The sequence below is a fragment of the Arachis ipaensis genome, chromosome B8 (assembly GCF_059453495.1).
Source record: "Arachis ipaensis isolate K30076 ecotype BB chromosome B8, ASM5945349v1, whole genome shotgun sequence".
Taxonomy (NCBI): domain Eukaryota; kingdom Viridiplantae; phylum Streptophyta; class Magnoliopsida; order Fabales; family Fabaceae; genus Arachis; species Arachis ipaensis.
The window spans coordinates 134,287,413-134,298,387 of NC_142443.1; positions in this window are offsets into that span (position 1 = coordinate 134,287,413).

Consider the following 10,975-nt stretch of genomic DNA (forward strand, 5'->3'; position numbering starts at 1 on the left):
AGAGAGCTAAAACAGAAACCATAAATCAGGGTAGTTCTCTAAAGCTTTCTAATCTAAACCGATTCCTTAAAATCTAACTAAACTGAATTAGAATCCTAAATCTCTCCGCCTTTCCTCAGTTCCTCCATCTCCGATGAAATTACAAAGACAAACAAGCAAACAAAGGCAGACACAGGTAGAATACAAATAGTACAAATAGCAAGTATAACAACTAGCATGTTATAAGCAGTTAGGCATTCCCAGTTAATGCACAATCAAACAATTCAAGCAAGATGGACATGATCGCGTATGCAAGCTCCCTGCTCACGTACGCGTGAATCCCAACCCGAAAGGGTCGCGTACGCAAAGCCCATGTCATGCGTACGCGTGGGTTTCTCCAAAATTTTTGCCAAGTCTGAAAAAGCTGCAGAATTTCAAATTTCAATTCCAAACTTCCGACGCACATAACTTTTTCGTTTGAAATCATTTTTCTTCTGTTCTTTGAACGGCGTAAACTTCACAAACCCAATTTTCATGTAAAACAAGTTTGAAACCATTCAGAGGTTCGGAAGCCAAGTTATGGCTCGCCAAAGTTCGATAAAAAACCAAAGTTACACCAAATCTCTAAACCTCTTTTTCTTTAAAACTCAAATCCAAATCAACATACCATACCTATAACCACCAACACAACATGCCATTCTCGACACCACAGCAACCTTCATATCCTATCATTTCTCAAATCCATAACATCATGCATCAATCCCCTTAAATACATCAACAAAAATTCTCATTTTACCTATATATATATATATATATATATATATATATATATATATATATATATATATATTATCATTAAATCATAATTTGACATCCATTCAACAAACACCAAATCTACATCACAATTTTTATCAAGGTTACTACGCATTAAATATTCTCATACGTTCTAACCTATCCTATGGTCATCTAGCCTAAGTTTTCACAGAATATTATATATTAAATACGTGAAACCTAAACCACACCTTGGCTGATTTCCACGTATTACCCGAGACAACCCACTAATTCCTCGAACACAGCCCCAAGAGGTCCGGAATCACCAAGGCAATGTTACCCAACCTCCACCAAGTCTCAAGTGTCCACAAATCAAGCTCCAATTAATATATACACCTAACTTCACATTACCACACATATACATATCCAAATTTAATACCCAACACACAAAATTAGAGAATTAACTAGAGTTCTAGAACTCTCACCTTACCAACGGGAAATTGGGACAAGATTCGGCAAGTCCACCAAGGCAATTTGATCATAAACACCAAAATTAGGTAAAATCTCAATACCTCAAAACCTCAATATTTTCGAATCGAAGAAGAGATAATAGGAGCTATAAATGTGATTTTGTCACCTTGAAAGGTGCCGGGATTTGTAGAGCTCGTCACTGCGGACGCGTGGACGCAAATAGTGTGGTGATTGACTGATTGGAGCTCCGGATCAAAAGTTACGTGGGTTTGAATCTATGCCAAGGGTTTGGAACCTTTTCCCCCTTTCCTTGCATGCTCCACAGGTTCTTCATTGAAGAAGAAGAAGAAGAAGAATGAGCCAATGCTCACTAACTTAAAGGAGTTGGTTGGGCCCACGGGCCCAGTTTGGGTCCGGTTCGACCGGTTCAGTCCGTTTGGCCTAATCTTTGGCCAAATTCTTTGAAATTAGTGTCAAAATTCTTGTTTTAATTAGCTCTATCCTATTTTACTATAAAATTAACATTTCTAATTTTTTTTATTAAAATTAATTTATTTATTAATTATTCACTAATTTTTCGGGGTTTACAGTGATAGGTTAGGGCTCACTAGTAGAGGGAGGAAAGATGATGAATGATGGGTTATGGTGGTGGATTAGGGCTTGCTAGTAGAGAGAGGGAAGATGATGAATGGTGGGGGAACGAGCGGGAAGCTAAGTCTACGTTAAGGCTTTCCTTATTTTTTTGGATTTTTCTTTTAAGTGTAAAAAAAAAAATTATATGTTAAATTTTGGAGGGAATTGAATGAAAGAAAAACTAATATTTGTTTTAAATTTATTTTCTCCATAAATAATATTTGTTAAATTATTTAAATAACATTAGAAAATTATTTTTTTATAAAAAAATTGATGTCATGGTTATAAAACTGTTCTTTAAAATAGTCAAAGAGAACGGTTTTATTTTGTTGCTATAACATAGTGAAAAATTGAACTTAAACAGCAACATTGTAAAAACTATTCTCTAAGACCATTTAATAGAATGGTTTTAAAGTGTTACAATTTTAGCAACGGTTTTTATGCGTATCCTTTGTACAAATATTTAAAAAACAATAAAAAACCATTGCCTAAAAACAAATCATTGTAACGGTTATAAAATCGTTCTTTAAAATAGTCAAAGAGAACGGTTTTTTTTGTTGCTATAAAGTTGTGTAAAATTGAACTTCAATAGAAACACTTTAAAAAATCGTTGTTTAAAATCATCTAAGAGAACGGTTTTAAGACGTTATAAATTTTGGCGTTGCTAAAGCCCATATTTGTGGTAATGACATCTGTTCAAATAGATGAAAAATGCATAGAAGATGATCTCTCTGAAGCAGAACCAAGGCACGAAGAATAAGAAGTAGATGCCAATGACATAGAAGTTTGTCAATCCACTCGACAAAGAAAAACACCATCATGTAACTCAAATTATATTTTGACAAGTTATGATGCATATTGTCTTCTGACAGAAGATGAAGAGCCAACAACTTTTATGGAGGCTATGCGCAATCCAGACGCTTCTATGTGGATGACTGCGATACAAGAAGAAATTAAGGCATTACATAGGAACCATACCTAGAAACTTGTTGAACTTCTAGCAGGTTAGAAAGCCATTGGTAACAAATGGGTTTACAAGATCAAACGAGATATTAATGATAAGGTGGAACGATATCGTGCAAGATTGGTTGTCAAGGAATATGCTTAGAAAAAAGGTGTTAACTTCAGTGAAATATTTTCTTCAGTGGTGAAATTAACTACTATCAAAGTATTTGGCTATGTGTGCTGTATTTGATTACAACTAGAGCAATTAGATATCAAGCCAACTTTTCTTCAAGGAGAACTTGAAGAAGAGATATATATGCTCTAACCAGAAGGTTTTGAAGAACAAGAAAAAGAAAATTTAGTTTGCAGGTTAACTAAATCTCTATACGGTCTAAAGCAGGTGCCAAGGTGTTGGTACAAGAGATTTGATTCTTTCATTATTAGTCTTTGATACAATAGACTTAGTTCAAATCATTGTACCTATTACAAGAGGTTTGGTGATAATGATTTCATCATTTTGCAGTTGTGTGTAGATGACATATTGGTGGTAGGTCCCAACAAAGATCAAATCCAAGAATTGAAGTCACAGTTAGCTAGGAAGCTTGATATGAAAGACTTGGGACCAGTAAACAATATTTTAGGCATGCAAATTTACAGAGAAAAAAGGATAGGAAGATTTGGCTATCGCAAAAGAATTATTTGAAGAAGATATTGCAACACTTCACCATGCAAGAATGTAAGCGAATTTCAACTCTACTTCCTATGAATTTTAAATTATCCTCAAGTATGTGCCCTAGTAGTGAAGCAGAGAGGATAGAAATGTCACGAGTACCGTATGTATCCATGGTGGGAAGCCTTATGTATGCCATAATCTGTAAAATGCCAGATATTGCTCAAACAGTTGTGGTGGTAAGTCGATTTATGGCAGATCCGGGTAAAGAGTATTGGAATGTTGTTAAGAGGATCTTGTGATACATCAAAGGAACCTCGAATGTTGCATTATATTTTGGAGGATCGGAATTCATTGTCAATGGATATGTCGATTTGGACTTTTCAGGTGAACTTGATAAATGAAAATCTACTACAGGCTATGTGTTTACACTTGCAGGAGGACTTGAGAGCTGGCTATCTAAGTTACAGACTGTTGTAGCTCTATCTACTATAGAAGCCGAATATATGGCAGCTACATAAGCATACAAGGAAGCTATTTGGATCCAAAGGTTGATAGAGGAACTCGGGCACAAACAACAGAAGATTTCTGTGTATTGTGACAGTCAGAGTGCCTTGCACATTGTAAGAAATTCTGCCTTTTATTCAAGAACAAAACATATTGGAGTACAATATCACTTTGTTCAGGAAGTAGTAGAGGAAGGAAGTGTTGATATGCAGAAGATTCACACTAAAGATAACCTAGCACATGCCATGACAAAACCAATCAACACTGAAAATTTTGAATAGAGTAAATCTTCATATGGCTATCGAATACATGAGCAACATGAATTTTGAAAATTTACCAAAATTAGCTTTAAGTGGAAGATTGTAAAAATAATAAAGTTAATTTTGTAGTTAGAAAGCTAATACCATTTTTACGGTAAACAAATGGACGGAGAGAAGCTCCTAATTAATAGCAATTATTAATTGTTTAGTATAAAAGAGAGAAACAAGGTCATTGCTATGTTACGAGTGGTTTACATACAAGAAGTTTATCTATAAATTAAGTTCTTTTATTTTTTGTTTTTCATCAAGTCATCCAAAGAGAAAAACATTAGTTTCTTTGAGTAAGTTTTCTCCTATATATGTAGAGAGAAGTGTGTTCTCCTTTTGTCAAGAGAGGGTGTTAATCTCCTTATGATAGAGAGAAGTTGTAATTCTCAAAGAAAATTATTTTATACAAATTTTTAATTTTTCATCTCTATATTTTGTTGTGTCATTTGTCTAGTACCTAACATGGAGTTCAGGGTTGGCCATAGATTCAAAAGCAGAGATGTAGTACTGTAGGGGGTGAAGAATTATAGTATCCGCAGAAGTGCGGACTATCGAGTTGTGGAGTCGGATCGATTAAAGTACCATGTGCGTTGCCGACAACACGAAGCAGGCTGCCTTTGGTATTTCCGGGTTGCTCTCCAACATAATCTCAGATATTGGTAAGTTCAAGTTTAATCGTGATCTATATTCTCAGTTATCATTTTTATGGTTGGTGTACTGTGAAACATGGTTGTTATACTTCGTTAGGGAGGTCCGTAGGGTGGGAGGCGCGCACACATGTTTAGCACCCACCATGTCTCAGGACCACCGACAGTTGGACAGCAGTCTCATCTGCCGTGTCATCCTCCTATTGATACAATCCACCTCGTCTGTCAATATATCTACCCTACAAGGTGCAGTTAGGAAAAGTTATCACTTCAAACCCTCATACAGAAAGGTCTGGATGGTGAAGCAAAAGGCAATTGCGTATATATACGGTGATTACGAGGAGTCATACAATAAGGTGCCGAGGTTACTGTAAGCGCTGCAGAGTTATTATCCCGGAACAGTATGTGAGATCAGTGATATATCGTACCAAGTATGGAAGTCACGAAAGCATCCACCAATGGACTCTCCATTAGCACGTAGCCCGAGGTGGTAGGCGATGTCATACAGTGTGATCGTCCACTCACCCCACGACATGTGGAAGGTGTGGGTCTCTGGACGCCAGCGCTCCATAAATGCTGTGATCATGGAGTTATCGAAGACGAAGTCCCTCGGTGCCACGATATCGCCAAATCCAACCTCCCTCAGGTAGGGGAGAATGACGTTCGGTGGAGGGAGTTTATGACTAACTCTCCTGGGCAGAAGTAGGCGACCCATCTGGTAAACAATAAAAATCCCAAATTAGGAGTGTGTCAATTTATAAAGCTATAAAATTTTAGTTTACATAATCCTACCAATAGATGTTTACATAACAACTTAAATTGAATTGTAAAATTAAGTTAACAAATAACTAGAAATACATCTATATTGTAAAATCATTTAAATACAATCGGTTACTTATTGAATGAATAACTAAATTAATAAACGTCTATATAATTAAATTTAAATAAAAATATCTAAATTAAAAATTCGTAACTAAATTAACAAACGTCTATATAATTTAAAGTAAATAAACATAATCACTTAAATAAATAACAACAATCTTTATTTTTCATTTAATTCATAACGTAGATTACGTAAAAGCATTTACCAACATAAGAAACAATGACTACACTATCAATTTAGTAACTTAATCTAAGTTATAACAACTAAAATAAAAAATTCAGGAATTATTATATTAGCTAAATACAAACCTCTATATATTCGGACGTAATTAAGTTTACTAATAATTTTTTATAACCCTTTTTTCATAACTAAAGTCGTTAAAAAAAACTTAGTAACCTACATCAAAGGAAAACAAACCGAAATAAATATTTAAATACCAAATCCATGTGAAAGTATGCCTAACATCACACCAGGACAACCTAACAAACAATAAAGAAGCATGAAGGCATTCAAGAAAAAATTAAGCAATTGTGAAATTGGATAATGAATAGCCATTGATTGGTGTGTAAGTAAACCACTTAACTGCTTTTTAGTCTTAACTTCATAACCTTTAGCAAGGACACAAGATTTTGCCTCCCAAGTCTCATTACCAAATAATTTGGCATTCAGCTTCATGATTGCACCAAGGTACTTAGCAACTTGCTCCTCAATAACATCTTCATTCTCTTCAGAAGAAGAATACTCATCAGAGCTCATGAAGGGCAGAAGGAGGTTCAATGGAATCTCTATGGTCTCTGATTGAAAGTTTGGATATCATGTCTTAACTTTGCCAACCTCTATGGTGCAAATAATTTGGTTAAAAACTTGTTGACCAAATCATCCCATGTTGCAATGCTCTGCTTATGTTAAGTTTCTAGCCATTGCTTGGCTTGGTCCTTCAAAGTTTTCAGAACTTCTCCAAAAAATAAAGCAACAACACCACTTATAGTACAAGAAAACAAAGATAAAAATTCAAAAAGATAAGAAATGCTGCTAAAGATATGTTTTTGGAGGAATTTCAGCACTGTCTTAGTATCATTGGTGGGTGTGGCAATGGCCTCAACCCATTGAAATCTGCATGTTCTTGTCTAACTGGTTCTTGCAACATGAGGTATGTGTGCACATTGAAACATAATAATTTTCCTATTTAATCAAAGACATTCCTTAATGATATTAGATGACCCCAAAATAGTCAAACCATTCCGAACAATATATTCCTACTCCTAATATCTATTGCACACTACTTCTATAAAAGTACCCATACAATGGTAACACATTTCATGTTTAACATAAATATCAAATGAAGAATAAGACTAACCTCAAAGTCGGCTATCCCGACAACGTGTCACGTCGCGTTCAGTCTTATTGATGTCCGCATCGTGTTGATCGGCGCACGCCATAATCTTGAAGTAAGTCGTAAATTTGGTTAGAAAAGGGTAAAAGGGGGAGAAATGTCTAGGAAATGTGCGGTTTAAGGTTCTCCTCTGTAAACGAAACTCTTGTATATAAGCACCTCTATGTCTTATTTCGTTTATAGTGCAAACGAAATAATATTACATGTATTTCGTTTACACTGTAAAGGAAATAAGCTCATTACACAATACGTGTGTAAACGTCATACGAACATCACGTTTTCAGTCTTATTTTGTTATTGTAAACAAAATACGTGTATTATTATTTCATTTATACGGTAAACAAAATAAAACATGGAGTGCATTTTCGTAAAAAAACTTATAAATGTTTATTTCGATAAATAAAATATTTATTTATCTTATTTAAAAAAAATCCCATGCTTATGGTATATTATAATAAAATACAATAATGTTTATTAACAAAAGAATATGAATTATAAAAAACATCTGGTATGTTGTAGTATATATTTATTTATGAAAGTGTTGGCAGAATTATAAGTATTGCTGCTACTATGTGAATGAGTTCTCTATCAAATATGGTGGAAAAATCTCTTTCCACTTTGTATTATTACGGTAGAGTAGTGGACAACTTCCCATATTGCCAGAGGCTCAATAAAATGATGATCAACGCTAGCAATTATAATTCGAGAACAAGAGTTTTAAATATCATTAGAGAACAAAGAGTCACAATTTTTCTTCCACTAAGATTAGTATTTTTCACAATATATTTGTTTTAACCTGTGAGTTATGGATTATTTCACAGATAAACCTGTTTGAGACTACCAATTTTAAGTGCTTAGACAAATTCTTCTTAAAATTTCTCTATGCTAATGCACATGAATAATGAATTAACTTGCATATATGGTGGTTAAGAATAGTGCAATATTGCCCTTTACCTAATTATAGTGTATGGAATATTGATCCAGGTGGAAATTGTTTTTCACAATTAATTTTTAATAAATTATTTTTTAAAAAATAAAAAAATATGATTTGACTTAGTATTTTTTTAACAAATATTCTCCACGTATAAGTCATTATTCTAAACAAATCCATACAAGTCTTTTTAACTTAATTTACCTCCTCATGCGCCACTATCTAACCAACTTTTCAATCAACGCGCCAATATATAATTGCTTTTTTCGAAAGGATTTCGTTTCCGTTTTCGAATTTTCTCAACGTTTTCGATCTACGTTCTCTACCTTTCTCTTCGTTCGTTCTCTACGATTTTGAAATCAAGCTCTAAAATCAGTTTTGAACAATTATCTCATTGTTGAAGATAATGAATAATGCAAGTTCAGATTATCAATTGAACTAGAACGAAATTGATTACTGTTTTGAATCCAATCAAGTGGCTGAGGTGTGGTTCGATTCTAGTTAATGTTTTCGTTAGTAGTTTATGATTTTGTAGGTGAATAATGTTTTTGTTTGTGAAAATTGTTATTCATCATTGATGGTTTGAATTGAATGTAATGTAAGAGTTCTGCATTAAAAAATATATATTTTTCTGTATTTGCAACAAATTTTGGTATAATACGAAAATATTTAAATATATTATTTAAGAATTTTCGGTGTATATGTGCTGATAAGTTTTGCATAATTCAAAACTCTTATTCTCATCTTCTACTGCTTCTTCTTCTTCTTCTTTTTCATCATCATCATCATCATCATCATCATCATCATCTTTTTTTTTCTCATTCATCTTTTTTTCTTGTTTTATCTTTTCAAGTTTCTTCTTATTTTACTCTCTTAACAAGAATAAAAAACAAAAAAAATCAAACAAAGAAAAGAAGAAACACTTAATTCTACAAAATTACTTGGAAAATGATAAACTTATATTCATTCAACTAAAAAAAAAAAAGAAAAAGAGAAGAAGAAAAAAAAATAGCATTAGAGGAAACATTTTTCTATATTTGCAGCAAATTTTGGTGTAACATGAAGATAAGTATATTGTTAAGAATTTTCGGTATTTTTGTACTGATAAGTTCTTCATAATTCAAAATTCTTTATCTTCTTCCTCATCATCTTCTGTTGCTTCTTCTTCTATTTTTTTTTATCATCATCACTATCTTCTTCTTCTTTTTTTTCTTATTCATCTTTTTCTTTTTGTTTTACCTTCTCAAATTTTTTCTTATTTTACTCTAGTAACAAGAATAAAAATAAAAAAATCAAACAAAGAAGAAGAAGAAATATATAATACTACAAAATTACTTAGAAGATGATGAATTTACATTCATTCAACTAAAAGAAAGAAAGAAATAAGGAAAAAAAGAAGAAGAAAAAAAATGCAGCATTAGATGAAACATTTTTCTGTATTTGCAGCAAATTTAAGTGTAGCACGAAGATATTTAAGTGTATCATTTAAGAATTTTTGGTGTATATGTGCTGATAAATTTTGCATAATTCAAAATTCTCTCTCTTCCTTCTCCTCATCTTCTGCTGCTGCTTCTTCTTCATATTCTTTCTTATTTCATTTTCTCATAATTCTTTTCGAATTCGGCTTTATAACTTCCTTCACTTTTTGCGACGATTTTGAGAGATTTTGATCATTGTTTGAATTTTGAGCGTTGCGGTTTTGATTAAGGGGAAAGAACCATTTGCGCTATTTAAGAATTAGGAAAGTGCGTGTTTACACGCAATCTAAATTGAGAATTGTTTTTGTTAGGTTTGGACCAAGTTGTATGAACTTGTATAGTAACAATTCTATTTTTCTTTCGAAAATGTTTGGTAACCAAAGAAAATCAGCCAAAAACAGCCATAACTTGCCTTATTTAGCATTCATTAATTGTTGCGATAATTAATTAATGCTAAATAAGGTAAGTTCTGGCTGTTTTTTTGTCTACCTAGCATTACACTTTTTTTTTTACGGAATGCTAGGTAAACAATGACTATTTTGAACAACATGAACAACCACCAATCAAATAAAAATACACTACACCTTAATTTAATGCTACTAATTAAATTTATGGTTAATTTACTCTTTTAACCCTATTAATTCATATTGTTCACACATTGTTCAAAAATGTTGTTAGTTACCTATACTTTTTCTTTTTTAATTTCTTCTTTAAAAAATGAAACTCACTCCAATGAATTGTTTTTTATTGTTTTTTAAAGTACAATTTGCTGCAAGTGAATTGCCTTTTAAAAAAAATTTGAAATAAAAATTTAAAATTTGTCTCTATTTTATTTTCTTATTTTCATAAATTGAATTCAAGACCTCGTAGTTAATTTATAAATAACTTACTTTTTTCAACTAATTCTATTTTTATTATTTTAGCACATATCAATATATAAAAAGTGAATCAATAAATACGTTAGTGTTTATTTGTATGTTTTTAACAAATTTTAATTATTAAAATCAATTTTTACTAAAAGTTATATTCAAATAAATTTTTATTATTATTTATGCTGCATGGTACGAAGTGTTGGGTAGCTAAAGGGGAGCACGAACATAAGCTGATTGTGACAGAGATGAAGATGTTAAGATGGATGAGTGGTCATACGCGATTGGATAAAATAAGGAATGAAGATATAAGGGAGAGAGTTGGAGTAGCACCAATTGTGGAAAAGATGGTTGAATCGCGTCTCACGTGGTTTGGACATGTGAGAAGAAGACCGATAAAACATCCGGTCAGGAAGGTGGATGAGATAGAAGATGGACAAAGAGCGAAAGGCAGAGGAAGACCTAAGAAGACCATCTATGAGGTGGTCAA